Source organism: Primulina huaijiensis, chromosome 18, assembly GCF_012295235.1.
Source record: "Primulina huaijiensis isolate GDHJ02 chromosome 18, ASM1229523v2, whole genome shotgun sequence".
In the NCBI taxonomy this organism is placed as follows: Eukaryota; Viridiplantae; Streptophyta; class Magnoliopsida; order Lamiales; family Gesneriaceae; genus Primulina; species Primulina huaijiensis.
This window is the reverse complement of record NC_133323.1, coordinates 18,774,077-18,791,356: the sequence shown is the minus strand read 5'-3', so window position 1 is coordinate 18,791,356 and position 17,280 is coordinate 18,774,077.

Below are 17,280 nucleotides of genomic sequence, written 5' to 3'. Positions count from 1 at the left end.
TGTTTTTCTCATTTTACCTTGTTAAATAGACCCAAAGAAGCACATGCGTTAATAAACTATATTTGGTAATTCATTTCCACTTTCAGCTCAAATAGACACAAAGAAGCACATATGTGTTAATAAACGAACTCACAGCTTAATGAGTAATTTGGAAATGGGAAGATATGAGAAAGGAGTGGATTTAATCCACTTTCGATGATCGGAAGGATACCATTTCCATGTGCTTGCTTCTGGTTTTGTTTCCTGAAATGGGAGGAAAGCAGCCGTTTGTGTTGTATTTGACCTTAGGAAAAATGGATTAATTTCACTCCTTTTTCATATCCTCCCCTCACTCAATATACTACCTATTGATTTGTTTTGTGTAGTTATGATGTTTCTTGGATCGGTAATCTGTGTAATTAAACATTTCATGCATGTGAAAAGGTAATTATTTTCTAGCTTATTTGTAATCTTTTTTGTTTATGTATAGATTGTAATTCCTTTTAGTTTGCAAGATATAATAATATGAATTAAAAAAAAATACAATGATAGGGACCATGGGGTTGTGGCACACCATTATTCGAGTCAAATTCAAGTTGAAATGGATTTAGTCAAGGTTGAGTCATTCGAGTCAAGTGCAAGTCATTCGAGAAGCCATCTCAAGTCGAACTTATGTGTTGGTATGCGAGGCCATAACTGTTATCGCACTCAAGGCACAACGGAGTTTAAAATTTTTAGTTTCGACGCTCGAAATTTTCTTTGGACGTCGTATAAATTTAAACAACCATAAGTTGTTTTAGAATGTTACATTTGCGTAAATTAAGATGACTCCAAACCAATCTGAGATTAGCGGAGATGAACTTTTTTGTATATCCTTTTCGAACATGTCTCTGCTGATGCGATCCGGGTGAAATGGACGAGCCAGGTCGAATGCTCCACCGGATCTGCTATCAAGATAATGAAGGGAATAAGAGCAAGGATACATATCTCTGTAATATGACTTCAGCTGTAACCTGCACACAGGGAGATGAACTCGTGAATGGGCGTCGGAGGGGTGTCCGGCGTGGCCACTCCGATGCTTAATTCAGCAGGGTACTCAAGCGATAAAACCAATGTAGTCAAGTGATGACTGTGTGATATTGGTGTGAATGAATGAATTGTAAATGTGAAGATGAAACCTGGTATTTATAGTAGGGGATTCATTGATGACCTCGATCTGCGTGCTACCTACTAATTATAGTAGGGCGGCTACATTCTGACATGTCAAATCACACACTAGTCACATCCCGCCTGTCTAACTTTGTCAACCACTTGGATTAGTGTCAGAGATAGGACGGTCGCCCACATCCAATTCTGCTAGTGTACTCGAATGCGGTGCTCACATCGAGGTGGCCCGGTTAGAATGCCTACCGGGGGCTTATATAAGAGCCCGGGCGTCTGGTTGCCCGAGGAGTAGAGCCCGGGCTTGCACCTGCACGGATTCAGAACAATCCATCCTGCAGATTGACCCTGATTTGGGAATCCATCTGATATCCCGGGTCATCCATGACCCGGGCTCTTACAGAGGTATCATCACACATCCCTTAAATAGTCGGGCTAGAGTCATACTCGCTGTCCCGATTAGTCATGCTTGGATTCCCAAAGAGATAATCAATCTGGTTTTATAAAAGCATCGGGCCCTTCATGTCTCCAAGAGATGGGATGAGGAGCCGGAGTCTCGTGTCTCATGGACTTGAGATAAGATGTCAGGGCCTCGTATCTCCCGGACTCGAAATGGTCGAGGTGCGGAGCCCCGGGCCAGGGTGTGGGTGCCTGGACTTAATAGATGACCGAGGTACGGGTCTCCGGGCCAGGGTACGGATCTCTGGACTTAGAAATAACCAAGGTGCGGAGCCTTGGGCCGAGGAACATGTCCCGGGACTTGGAAATGGTCGAGGTACTGAGCCCCGAGCCAGGTTTGAGAACCCTGGGCTTATAAATAACCAAGGTGCGGAGCCTTGGGCCGGGGAACATGTCCCGGGACTTGGGAATGGTCGAGGTGCGGAGCCCCGAGCCAGGTTTGAGAACCCTGGGCTTATAAATAACCAAGGTGCGGAGCCTTGGGCCGGGGAACATGTCCCGGGACTTGGGAATGGTCGAGGTGCGGAGCCCCGAGCCAGGTTTGAGAACCCTGGGCTTATAAATAACCAAGGTGCGGAGCCTTGGGCCGGGGAACATGTCCGGGGACTTGGAAATCGTCGAGGTACTGAGCCCCGAGCCAGGGTGCGGAGCCCTGGACTTAATAGATGACCGAAGTACGGGTCCTCGGGCCAGGGTACGGGTCCCTGGACTGAATGAGCAGCCAGGGGACGGAGCCCTGGGTCTGGGAGGGGTCGAGGTGCGGAGCCCCGAGCCGGGTTTGAGAACCCTGGGCTTATAATTAACAAAGGTGCGGAGCCTTGGGCCGGGGAACATGTCCCGGGACTTGGAAATGGTCGAGGTGCGGAGCCCCGAGCGAGGGTGCGGAGCCCTGGACTTAAGAGAATGATGCCGGGGCCGCGTGTCTCCCGGACTTAAGATAATGTGCCGGGGCCTCGTGTCTCCCGGACTGAAGATAATGATGCCGGGGCGTCGTGTCTCCCGGACTTTAAATAATATGCCGGGACCTCAAATCTCCCGGTCTTTCAATATATGGTGCCGGTGCCTCAAATCTCCCGGGCTTAAAATAAGATGTGTCGGGGCCTCAAATCTCCCGAACTTAAAATATGGTGCCGGGGCCTCATGTTTCCCGGACTTTCAAGATTTTGCTTTTCCTGCTGTATTAGTTTTATTAAAAACCAAATCACTAACCTGGAAATACTGAATCTGAATTCATTTCCAATAGAGTGAAACTTCTCTGGTTGAGCTAAATTAGACGACTAATATAGTTGTATGCTACTAAGTGCATAGAAAATGCTCTTCCACGCCAATCCTGGATAGCTGCTGAGCTTTGAGCCCATATGAAATCCACATATAAGATCTGAGTGTCGAGCTGGTCAGACTTGTATGTTTGCCAAGCAGAGTTGGGTTTATTTTTGAATGGAAACCATATCTACGTCTTGAGCTCAAATTCCCACAGACGGCGCTAATGATGCGATCCGGGTGAAACGGACGAGCCGGGTCGAATGCTCCACCGGATCTGCTATCAAGATAATGAAGGGAATAAGAGCAAGGATACATATCTCTGTAATATGACTTCAGCTGTAACCTGAACACAGGGAGATGAACTCGTGAATGGGCGCCGGAGGGGTGTCCGGCGTGGCCACTCCGATGCTTAAGTCAGCAGGGTACTCAAGCGATAAAACCAATGTAGTCAAGTGATGACTGTGTGATATTGGTGTGAATGAATGAATTGTAAATGTGAAGATGAAACCTGGTATTTATAGTAGGGGATGCATTGATGACCTCGATCTGCGTGCTACCTACTAATTATAGTAGGACGGCTACATTCTGACATGTCAAATCACACACTAGTCACATCCCGCCTGTCTGACTTTGTCAACCACTTGGATTAGTGTCAGAGATAGGACGGTCGCCCACATCCAATTCTGCTAGTGTACTCGAGTGCGGTGCTCATATCGAGGTGGCCCGGTTAGAATGCCTACCGGGGGCTTATATAAGAGCCCGGGCGTCTGGTTGCCCGAGGAGTAGAGCCCGGGCTTGCACCTGCACGGCTTCAGAACAATCCATCCTGCAGATTGACCCTGATTTGGGAATCCATCTGATATCCCGGGTCATCCATGACCCGGGCTCTTACAGAGGTATCATCTGCATTTGAACGTCAAATTGGGTCCACGATCGGAAACTCTATTTCTTGTTTGGATTGCACTAGAAATCGCAAACAATTTTGCGTTGAGACTAAGAACCCCAAATTTCAGAAATCCGGAGTTGGTGCAGGTCGGTGAGCCGTGGCAGTGATTGAAGTGCTTGGCCGAATTTATTTCTCCAAATCCGTGAGATGGTCGAGACTTTGCTTTGATTTTGAGAAGGATTTTGTCTCTTATTTTTTGTGTTATGCTTTTATTGTTATGTGTTATCAACTTTTGATAGTATATTTATTAATTAATATCATACAAGTTTTTCGCCACTAGAAGTCATAATCCTAAGTCTTATTAGGACTTTTACTTTTCATTAATTAAAATTCTCATATTATTATATCATGTATTTATCAATTTTTGATCATGTTATATTTATATTTATATACGCATCTTTATATCTCCATACAAAGCATATATAAATATATTAGTACATTTACACATGCACATTTGATACACTCATAGATATTGATTTAAATTAAATAACTATTATTTAATTTCTTAATTAACTTATTAGTTAATTATTAATTAATTCTAGATCTCTCTAGAATTTTATAAGAATTTTGTACATATTAGTAGTCATCACTACTAGTACTATTATTTAATTAGTAAATTTCAAATTCAATAAATAAATAATTTTGAACTAATTATAACTTCGATCGACGATCTGACAGCGCCGATATATCTAGGATACAATCTTGTTCATATAATAAAATTTGAAAATTTCAAAGATCATAATTTTCAATGTCAGCTTTGTGAATTCCTTCACTAAAACAGGGATTTCAACTCTCTTTTCTTCAATTAGCAATTAAGCTAAATTTCATTTCTTTCATCTTATGGGACCAACTAATAAACTCTTTTATAAACATTTTGTTTGATCCCCATTAAACTATAGACGTCAAATTCAGCTACTTGAACTTTGACTTCTCAACGAGAACACAAAAATCGATACTTGTGTGACTCTCAATGGTTCAGGGATACAGCTAGCTGTGGGTTCACAGCTCCATGTGATTCAGAACAACATTTATTCTTATTTGGACTTACCCTAATTAGCTTCACTCTTTTCGTCAATACTTTGATCAAGAATGTAAAAACTCATTTTTTATTGCAACAATCGGATCATGGTAAGAGCGTCTAGTATCATCGTCACATGATATCCTAAGTATCATTGATAGTGCCTGCAAGAACCTTAAGATATGGTTAGCGTACAGTATTGTTCCTTCAATTAATATATACAAATAACTATTTTCAATGCACACTGGATAAACTCTCGAACTAACACAATAATATGAAAACCATGTTAACCAGATAAAAGAGACTGGATAAATACTATGTGACAAGTTTGCCCGAGCATGAAACGTTGAACGTGAAATCTGTATAGTTGGCAAGGGACAATTTTATCATATAATAAAAGTAATGGTATTCAGAAGCTGAAATAAATAAAACCGCATGGTTTGGATCAATTTTCAATCAATTACAGTTTGAATTGATTTTAAAATTTACCAAATCTTAAAATTGGTTTTGTTCAAATTTGAATAAAAATGAACCGAACTAAATCGATTACGTTAATATAAAAAGGATAACTAATAAAATTTTGTTTGTATTAGTGAACAAAACCAATTTTACGATTTGATTAATTTTAAAATCAATTCAAACTGTGATTGATTTAAAATTGATCCAAACGATACGGTTTTATTTGATTCAGCTTCTGATTATTAATTTTTATTTGTATTAGTGAGCTAAAAATTCTAATTACATTGAGAATTTAATTATTACATATTTTTTTGGTCCAAGTAAAACATAACTACAACTTAAAAATTTACAAAATTTTATAATCTGCATAATTATTTTAAGGGTAAATTGGCATAAAATCCCCAACTCCAAACTCTAATTGCATTGGTGTTAATACTTTAAAATAGCAATGAATCGTGCTGAATTAGTATATGATTAATTAATATTTAATTAATTTTTTTAACTCATGCATGGGAAAAGGAGGATACTGGAATACGAAACAACCAATGTCACACATGCAAGAATGACAAAAACTTGTGTGAGACGGTCTCACGGGTCGTATTTTGTGAGACAGATCTCTTATTTGGGTCATCCATGAAAAAATATTACTTTTTATGCTAAGAGTATTACTTTTTATTGTGAATATTGGTAGGATTGACCCGTCTCACAGATAAAGATTCGTGAGACCGTCTCACAAGATACCTACTCTGCAAGAATATGTACACGATCTAGCTGTAGTATCGATGGAACGGTGTTTCTTGGTTAATGCATCGGAAAGATCTAACATTTTTTTACATTTGAAGTAAGTACGTTGTTCACATGGTTGAATAATGTTATTTTGTTGGTCTTTTTTTATGTTTTACTATATGAAAAAGGTGTACCTAATTTGGATGCTTGTTACAATTGATCGATCGACGTTGTTTTAATAGTTCTGATACCCTATGGATGAGCCCATCAAGATCCGACCCATATCTAGGGTCCACAGGTGAAGGGCCCATGACAAGCCCAGGCATTCTTCTATAAATACCAGGTTTGAGCGTACGGTTATTTCATTCACTATATTGTTTTCAACAGCACCCTTAGCTGCTCCCCCCATATATCCTCAGTCTCTGACTTGAGCGTCAGAGGGGTTACGCCGAGACACCCTCTCGGCCCTCTTCTAACGATCTTATTCGTGATTTTCAGGGTAATTTCGAACCTGCGTCTGGACTAGTGACACTTGCAGGAAGCGGATCCTAAAATTTTTCGTGAGTATCACTTGGCGCCGTCTGTGGGAACATTTGAGTTGAGACGTAGAGATGGTAGGCTAGAAAGGAAGTAGAAGAGCTACCTCAGCATCATCGCGTCCTCAGAGGAGACCCGAACAATCTCATGTTGAGACAAGACATAACAACTGCGTCTTGAGACGAGACAGGAACAACCTCGTCAAGAGACAAGAACCGAGCAGCCCCTTCACGAGGCAAGGGTCGAGCAAACCCGTCCCAATGAGAATGTGGGGAACTTGAATCTGGAGCAGTTGGGCCAATTTATCATCCGGACAGTGGATGAGGCCATGAAAAGGAATCAAGAGTCTGTGTTTGTAGAGGAACAGGCCGCCCGTCAGGAGCGTGAGCAAAATGTTGAAGTCTACCAGAGCAGGGTGGAGGAGACGCAACCCCTCCAAAGTGGGGACATTAGTGAGATGGGGGAGATGTAGAAGGAGATACGGAGGTTGAGGGAGCAGGTAGGAAGCAGGGCGCCGGTATCCAAGAGAGGAAGTCCTTTTTCACTAGCCATTTTGGAAGAAGGGCTTCCTCCGAATTTTCGACAGTCAAACGTTGGAGAGTATGACGGACATACGAACCCCGAAGAATACCTGGGGAGATTTGAGAATGCGGCTCTGTTGCACCAGTATTCGGACGGAGTCAGGTGCAGGGTGTTTTTGGGCACGTTGGTGAGGTCAGCCCAGCAATGGTTTAATACCCTGCAGCACAACTCCATACAGTCTTTCGAGGATTTTTCTGCAGCTTTCTTGCACTGATTTTCCAGCAGCAAGAGGCACCAGAAAAACTATCTAAGTTTGTTTGTGATGAAGCAGCAAGAGGCTGAAACTTTACGGGAGTTTGTCCAGTGCTTCAACAGTGCAGCGTTGGAAATACCAGCGGCTACCCCCGACGTCATGATAAGTGCCTTTACACAAGGACTAAGGGGAGGGGAGTTTTTCTAGTCGCTGGTCAAGAAGCCTCCGTCGAGCTATGATGATCTGTTGGCTCGAGCTGAAAAGTATGTAAACTTGGAAGATGCCCAACGATACAGAAGGATGGAGAACCGGCGCGGAGGAAGTAGAGCTGAGGGAGCGGAGAGATGTGGTAGGAAGAGAGGTGTTGGTGAAAGGGAGAAGGACAGAGCCAGAGGTAGAGGCCAATTCTCATCACATGTTCTAGGCGAGGTCGAGACCCTCCGTGGATAAATCAGAGGGTCGAAGAGCCGAGGGGAGAAGGTCGAGGTCAGGATGTCCCTCGGGAGCATGTTGAACCGAGGATGGGAACGAATGAGGATAACCACCCTACGAGAAGAATTATTCATATGATCTCGGGGGTGCTACTGATGGAGATTCCGGACGAGCTCAGAAAGCGCATGGGAGGAGGTTAGAGAACTTTGAAATATCTAGGGGTGCACACTTACCACAAGACCCCGTCATCAGCTTTAGGCTGAAAGACCTCCGAGGCGTTGCGACCTCACATAACGATGTCTTGGTGGTGACGGCCACCATTGCCAATTATGATGTGGCGAGGATATTTATTGATAATGGAAGTTCCGTGAATATCTTGTTCAAGAACACTCTGGATCAGATGAAGGTGGAGGGATTTGAGTTCGAGCTGATCTCTACTCCTCTATATGGGTTTGCAGGACATGCCATCCCACCACTGGGTCAGATTGTCCTTCCTCCATCTTTGGGACATGAGCCTCGGCAGGTAACGAAGATGACAACATTTACCGTGGTGGACACTCCATCCGCTTACAATGGAATTCTAGGACGGCCGGCCCTAAAGGATTTTAGAGCTGTAGCCTCCACATATCATCAGAAGCTTAAGTTTCATGTGGGAAAAGGAGTTGGAGTCTTGTGCGGGGACCAAAAATGTCGCGCGTCTGTGTTATGAAGGGGTAGTGAGGGAGGAAGGAAAAAGAGCGCGTGTGGAGGTTAACATGATTATGAAAAGAAAATGTGAGTGAATTGCTCCTGTTGAAAGTACAAGAAGATCAGAGGGGAAAGTTGGACCCAGAGTGGAAGGGACTTTTCAGACTGATTGATAAATTTAATTCTGGAGCTCATTACTTGGAGAATGCTCAAAGAAAGGCTTTAAAGAGGCCCTGGATTGCTTACCACCTTAGGGAGTATCATTCTGGATTTTATCGTTGATCTATTTCATCTTTGCATTTTCCCATGTAATCAGTTAGAATTCAATAAAATCAAGTTCTTATTTTCAGTTCTTGAATGTTGGTGTATTATGAAAGTGAGAAAAATTTTATTTTCCTACTAAGGCATCGCCTGGTAGAGGAGCAGAGGGAATGAGAGAAATTAAATTTTCCTACTATGGCGTCGCCTAGTAAAGGAGCAAAGCGAAGGAAAAAAATTTTATTTTCCTACTAAGACATCGCCTAGTAGAGGAGTAGAGGGCATGAGAGAAATTAAATTTTCCAACTATGGCGTCGCCTAGTAGAGGAGCAGAGTGAAGGAGAAAAATTGTATTTTCCTACTAAGACATCGCCTAGTAGAGGAGGAGAGGGCATGAGAGAAATTAAATGTTCCTACTAAGTCATCGCCTAGTAGAGGAGCAGCGTGCAGGAGAAAAATTTTATTTTCCTACTAAGGAATCGTCTGGTAGAGGAGCAGAGGGCAGGAGAGAAATTAAATTTTCCTACTATGGCGTCGCTTAGTAGAGGAGCAGCGTAAAGGAGAAAAATTATATTTTCCTACTAAGGCATCGTCTAGTAGAGGAGCAGAGGGCAGGAGAGAAAGTAAATTTTCCTACTATGGCGTCGCCGAGTAGAGGAGCAGAGCGAAGGAGAAAAATCATATTTTCCTACTAAGGCATCGCCTAATAGAGGAGCAGAGGGTAGGAGAAAAATTAAATTTTCCTACTAAGGCATCTCCTAGTAGAGGAGCAGAGTGCATGAGATAATTTTCATTTTCCTACTAAGGCATCGCCTAGTAGAGGAGCAGCGTGCAGGAGAAAAATTTTATTTTCCTACTAAGGCATCTCCTAGTAGAGGAGCAGAAGGCATGGGGAAAATTAAATCTTCCTACTAAGGCTGTACCTAGTAGAGGAGCAGAGTTGGGAAGAAGAGAAAAAAAATTTATTTTCCTGCTAAGGTATCACCTAGCAGAGGAGTTAGAAGGTGGAGATGTTGAATTTTTCTTTTCCTGCTAAGGTATCACCTAGCAGAGGAGTTAGAGGGTGGGAGTGTTGAATTTTTATTTTCATGCTAAGGTATCACCTAGCAGAGGAGTTAGAGGGTTGGGGTGTTGAATTTTCAACTTTCTGTTAAGGCATCGCTTAGCAGAGGGATTCGCGCTCAGCCGATTTTATTCACCCTGGTGGTTTAAAATTATCAGAGATAAATTCAGAAGAAGCGGTGAATTCAAATGCAAAATACTCAATGTTGCAAAAAGCTAGTTCATACATGCCAAAAGTGCGCAAAAAGAAATAACCAAATGTAAACATTTCGAAAGTTGCATAACACTACGGAACGTAAAGCAGTGCAAAAAATAACAGAATATGGCCCGAAGGCATACAATGTCTGCGTAAATGAAAAAATAACATAAGTAAAGAAGCTCTATCTAAGAATCGGGGGGGGGGGGGAGACTCGATATGAAGCCCTCAATGTCGATGAATTCAGTAGGGGCGCCTGGCGGAAGATAGCCCTAAGCCTTGAAGAGACCGACTGCACCCTCGAAACCCACCTCCAAGTAGTGAAAAGCTTTAGGGGTGCAGATCTCATTGAACTCCTCTGATTTGAGGAATTCTTCCTTGAATGAAGAGACTTCAGAAGCGTGTTGCGCCTTGGCGTCCTTGAGGTCCCTACAGATTTGTGCTGCTTCAGCTCGAGCAGTCTTTAACTCTTCCTTCAACGTATGGTTCTCCTTCGCGTGATCCTCTTTCAGTCGCTGAAGCTCCTGTTTCTCTTTCAAGAACTCATATTTCTTCTTCAGAAGCTCGTCACCTCGAGCTTGGAACTCCGAAAGCTCCTTAGCATGCGTCACTTTCATCTCGTCAATAGTAGCCTGAAGCTGTTCACGAAGAGCCTTGCCCTCGCGTAAGTCTTGGCAGGCGCTGGAGCGAGTGTTGTTAGCGCACTCCACCAACTCCACTACGTACATCATGCACTGGATAAGCAAACAAGAGGGAAAAGACGATAAGAAAATTATATATGTATTGGACATCAATCTAGAAACTGAAGGGAGAAATATACCTCAATGATACTGCTGCATGTCCGGCGAGTGAGTTCAGACCACCCCAGTGAACACATGAACGCTGCATCCGCGTCGGAAGGAAGCTGGTACATTGTCTTATGAGCCAGATGAGTAGGAGCCCGCCCCACGATGGCCGAGTCCGGGGTATATAGAGGATGCACCGCCGATTCAGGGGGAGGCCCCTCATCTTACTCGGACCCTTCTGGAGAAGAGACCGATACAACTGAGATCTCAAAAATCTTACGTTTACCATGCTGTGGGACCAACGGGTTAAGATCAGTGGATGCCTTCTTCTTATTGGACGGAGGTGATGACTTGGCTCGAGGAGGCGGAGAGGAGGCTCGCTTTGGGGCGGAGGAGGATGAGCATACCTTTTTCTTCACAGCAATAGGGGAGCCAGCAGGTCTCTTCGCCGTAGTAGAAGAAGAACCTGTTTTCTTCTTCTCAGCAGCATAAAAGTCTCCCTTTGTGCCCATCGTGACTGCTAGAACCACTGACTTCTGGGGAGCGGATGATGAACTCCCAGCCTTTTTTTTTTCAATCTCGCGAAGCAATGCAACATTCATGACTCTAACACCTACAAATAAAAACAGTGAACTGAATAAGAATGTTATCAAAGAATGCAATAAGCAAAAGAGAGACAGAAAGGGTGAAGAGATGAGAATATCTACCGGCGTCCTTCTTTAGCTTAATTTTCGCGGGACTTAACCCAACATGACACAGGAGATCTTCTGATAGAAGTTGAGGAATGCTAAAGCATCGATCTCCTAATGCACTCATTATCTCCAGATACTCTTCATCCTTCTTGTAACACTTGGAATGTTCAGGCTTGGTAAAAGTAGGATACCAATCCGTGAAGCAGGTCAATTCCTTAGGGGGCTGAACAAAAAATAAATATTTTTTCCAGTCCTTCACGTGACTGGGGGCCCCATCGAATAGTTTGTGACTAGACCGGGAGGTCACATAGAAAGGTCCTTCTTTTGATCGGGACAGAACTAAGAAGTAGGAGAAGGTGGTGCAATTCAAAGGGAGGTTTAGGGCCCGGAATAACACAACGAAACAGCTTATCAAGCGTAGAGCGTTGGGAGTGAGTAAACCTAAATGCACCTGATAGTACTTGCTCAATTCTTGAAAGAAATCGCATAAGGGAAAGCGAAGACCCGCGTCAAGGTGGTGCTGAAAGAAGGTATAATAGCCTTTAGGGGCTAGGTAGGGTCGGTCCTCTGGACTAGGAATGATGATCTTGTGAGAGGAAGGAATGTGCCACAAAGTCCTAAGTTTTGACTCGCTACCAGGAAGGATGTGGGACGACAAGTGACCGTACCATAAGTTGTATGCTTCATATATGTTCATTTGTTGGTTCACGTGACGGACTTCCTTACCAGAACGACTGTGGGTAGTGACTGCCTCATGGGAATCAAGAGTGAATTCAGGATCAACTATAGAATTCCTACTCTGGTTAGACTCGCTAGACCCGCCAGATCTCTCAGACTTACTCGAATAACTAGACTCCGAATCGGAATAGGAAGAAGACATAAGTGTTAAGGGTAATCAGACAGAAGAAGGATAGAACTGACCCGGAAGAGACGTGAAAGAACACTCTAAAAACCACAAGGATGAGCCGGTAACGAGCGCAAGTGTGATGCACGCTCGTATGGGGCGAGGAAGCGTCGGGCGAGCATGCGCTGTCGGAACACTGGGCGAGCAGGCGGAAGGTTGGGCAAGCGTGCAGCGTGGCGTAGGCTAGGCGAGCGAGGCAGAGGGCGAGCACGGCGAGAGGCGAGCAGGGCGCTCGGGCGAGCGCGTGCTGTCGGAGCGTGCTGGGGTCTAGGGCATGCTGGGAGCGGCGCTCGGGCAAGCGTGAGGCTGGGCGCTCGGGCGAGCGTGAGGCACGGCGTGGGACAAGGGCTGCTGCTCGGGCGGGCGACGCTCGGGCGAGCGGGAGGCAGGGCGCGAGGACACGGCGTGGGGCGAGCTGGCTGTCAGGCGAGCGTGGGGCGAGGGCACGACGCTCGGGCGAGCGTGGGTGAGAGCGGCAGGGGCGAGGTGCTGAGGTGCTGAAGGCGAGGCGCGCTGGGCACGGGCTAGGTGCGGCGCGCGAGGTGGTGGCTCGTGCTGGCGGGGCGAGACGAGGACAGCTGATCGGGCAGGCGGTGCTCAGGCGAGCGTGAGGCGAGGCGCGAGGGCGCGACGTGGGGCGAGCTAGCTGTCAGGCGAGCGTGGGGCGAGGGCACGGAGCTCGGGCGAGCGTGGGTGTGAGCGGAAGGGGCGAGGCACTGAAGGCAGGGCGCGCTGGGCACGGGCTAGGTGCGACGCGCAAGGTGGTGACTCGCGCTTGCGGGGCGAGGCGAGGGCAGTTGCTCTTGCGAGGCGAGGGCTCGGGCGAGAGTGGGGCGACTCGAACGAGGTGATGATGAAGCTGTGTTAGAGTTAATGCGCGGGTGAGGCTTGGGCTGGGGAGAGCTGGTAAATGAAATTGAAGAGAAAATTATGTTAGGGAGAAGTGAAATTGAAGTAGGGGAGGACCTCTATTTATAGGGGAGCTCAGACCAAATCTTACCATTCAGGAGGAGATTGCGATTTGATTTGATATATTTCCCTCAGGAGTAAGATTACGATTTGATTTGTTTCCAAATCTTTGGAGACTGACGAACAGCAGGAAAAATGCACGGCCTCACCCTTGCGAGTGCTTGTTTCTGAAGAGCTTTTGGGGGCGTTGCCCCCAAACCCCCATGACCTGACCGGGCAGGTCGATCCCCGTAATTTTCGCAGTGGTAACATCGTTCGTTAACGACAAACGAAATTAATTTTTCTGTCACGGTACGTCCTCATCGCCGATAAACCAAGGACAACACAATTAATCGAACTTTGAACCTACGATTCAGTTCGACTCGTGAGGGAGAGACTGGTGATACCCCATGGATGAGCTCATCAAGATCCGGCCCATATCTAGGGCCCACAGGTGAAGGGCCCATGACAAGCCCAGGCATTCTCCTATAAATACCATGTTTGAGCGTACGGTTATTTCATTCACTATATTGTTTTCAGCAGCACCCTTAGCTGCTCTCCCCATATATCCTTAGTCTCTGACTTGAGCGTCGGAGGGGCTACGCTGGGACACCCTCCCGGCCCCCTTCTAACGATCTTATTCGTGATTTCAGGCTCAGAATAATTTCGAACCTGCGTCTGGACTAGTGACACTTGCAGGAAGCGGACCCTAAAATTTTCCTTGAGTATCAAGTTCTTTGTTATATATATTTTATCGTTGTTCTTATTTCATATTCTTTATCCCGTGTTTTGCTGGAAATGACATTTGTTTGGTTATTGGTAAGTTGTTTCTGGTTGAGTTACGAAAACTGAATGTTTTATGTATTATTTTAGTTTATAATGTTATTTGATTCTCATGGCGAATAATTTTACACATTAAAAAATTGTAGATAACATAAAATGGAGTGCAAATTACCTACTTTTTTTTTTATTTTTAAGTGATTTGTGGTTATAATAATGTGTAACATGATCATGAAAATTGATCAGAAAATTCTTATGAAAAATGATAAATTGAGCACTATTTTTCTTGAAACATGACACATGCATAATTAATTATTAGCACAAAAAAAAATGAGCTTAACAAAATATGAAAAGTATTCAAAAGAGATTCATAACATTTTATATCTCAAATCTATTAACTTATAAACAAACATTTTATATCTCAAAATCTATTTTTTAACCAATTTAACAAATATAGTACTATTCTATAAGTATGAAACATTGTCTTATATTCACTAGCTATGTATGTACTTAAATATCCTTGTTTTATACTCAATATAAGACATATATTACCCAAAACTTCACAGATTTTACCCAATTTGAGGCATATGTGAGGTTGAATCAACAATAACTCTATGCCCCTCAAGTTAATTTGTACTTAAAAATCCATAAATTATACTCAATTTAAGACATATGATACCAAAAATGGATATATTATAATACCATAATATATTTTGTGCCAAGAATCCAATTATTAATAGTGACATTTACCTGGTAGATACAAATGATAGTAAAAACCTGTTTTTCTCATTAAATATATGTGATCTTGGATCAATACCACCACGTTGTCCCAAGTTTTGTACTTAGATATCTATAAATTTTTATCTAGCTTAAACCATATAGTAAATAAAATTTGACACAATATACCAATTTTTTTCATAAATTTAAAGAATCATATTGTTAATGACACTTGATTAATATAAATAAATAGTAAGAACTTGTTTTCCTAATTCTTAACTCCATACTTAAATATCCATAATTTGTACTCAATTTAAGGCAAATAGTATCACAATTTCGATACGTTATACTGCAATTTTTATGTGTTTGGTGCACGTGGATCTTTAGTCAATGACATTTGTACGGTAGATACAAATAAATAGTAGGAACCTGTTTTCCTAATTATTTTATCATAAATTATATTTGAGGTTTGAAGTGCCCATCTATTTTCATACTTAGATATATGTAATTTATACCCAACTTAAGGCATATCGTACTAAAAAATTGATACATTATACTGTAATTTTGACATTAATCTTATTATTAGTGGCATTTACTTGATAGATAAAAATAAATGGTAATAACTAATTTTCTCTCCTTTCATTTCTCATAAATATATGTGATGTTGGATCAATACCCACATGGTGCCCTTCTAGTTTCCTACTTAAAAATTCTTGGTATGTACCCAATTTAAAGCTATTAGGCCATGTCCGACCCAAAACTCTATTTTAAAGTAACTCTATTTTAAAATAATGCAATTTTTGCACCAAATACGTACAATATTCATCTCCAACTAATCTACTTCAAAAATCTTATTCTAAAAAATAATATTATCGGAATATTCTTTTTTATTTGATTTATTTAAATTTATTTTATTTTTGAACCGAATGTGGACATTCTTCAACCCATCTATTTGATTTATTTTAATTTTTATGTTTAAATATATAATTATTAAAATAATATAATAAAAACTATACTATTATTTTTAAATTATATTTATAATCTTTAATATAAATATTTATAATAAATAAAAACAAAAAAATTTTAAAAAAAATAAAGAGCTTTGCGCCATTTGAGCCAAATTTGATGCAGAGGAAATGGAACTCCGTTGGAGTAGGAAACGTTACGCCAAAATGGCGTTTCGGCACAGGGTTGGATATGTCTTTTGTGGGGACCCGGACGCTAATCATATTCTTAATCATCATTGGGACAATTTAATCAATTATAATAAACAGGGTCTAAAAATTTTTTTTTTAATTGCGGAACGTAGTGAAATAAAACATATATACATCTCAGTATATAAAAGTACAAGTCCTGTACCACATACATTTATTCAACTTAGGTTTAAACATCTAATATCCAGTGTCCAACCCTATCTCTAATCCAAGTCCGGAGCCTCCACTTTAACTAGTCCTGTCTCGTTCTCTTCTTGACCCTGATCATGTCCCACCTGTTGTCATGCACACATACAAACAAGACAACAGCCGGATAACTCCGGTGAGAATTATATTCTCAGTATAAACCATGTACACATGCAATCATATAATCAATGTAAAAGAATATAAAAGATATTCATAACATGCCTCCTAATCAAAACATGAATAAAGTATTCGTCGCATGTATCACAATCCGAAACATGGATTAATATCAATAAAAAGTCATATTCTAAACATTTACCAAAATCAGGAACATAAATCAATAGCAATGAATGAATCACTCGACTCAGTCCTAATCTAGGGATCCCGATCAGAATAAGAACATACACCCACCTACACTCCCGATCGGGGTGGTGGTACGTTCTTATTCACAGACTTTGGCCCTTTCCATATCGAACATCAGTAATAGAAGCAACTCCAATTCTATCCACTTCGATTTGACCAAACGTCCGATGTCCTGACCTATCTGTCAAAGACTATGGCACTTCTGCCATATTCCTATCCTGTGAAAATGTGCGATGTGCCAGTGACGATTCTATCACTATCAGGCACTTCTATCATATAGAACAAGCATATAAATTCATTCATTAATTGCAAATATCAATGCAATAAAATAAAGTATGTGATTTAGGGAAACTCGAGTCAAACCTCACTCGAGTTGTGCAATCCCAACTCAACATTAATTTATACCTTTATCTTCTCGGTCCGACGAAGACGAAGTCTCGAATTCAACTATGTCCATACCCAATCTGGCAATGACAATATCGAATAGAGTATATAACTCAGTTCAACATGTTATGCTCAATACTCAAATGAAGACATAATCTGATCAATGTCAATAAAGTACGATATAATCTCAATCAATACTGAATCTGATCAATATCGATCTACTGATGTTTCGACGGCATAATAATACAATCTCAATAACCCCGTCAATCTCAACATCACAGATATAATACCAGAACTCATAATCGATATCGGTATAACTCATAATCTCAACGATAACAGACAATAGTCTCAA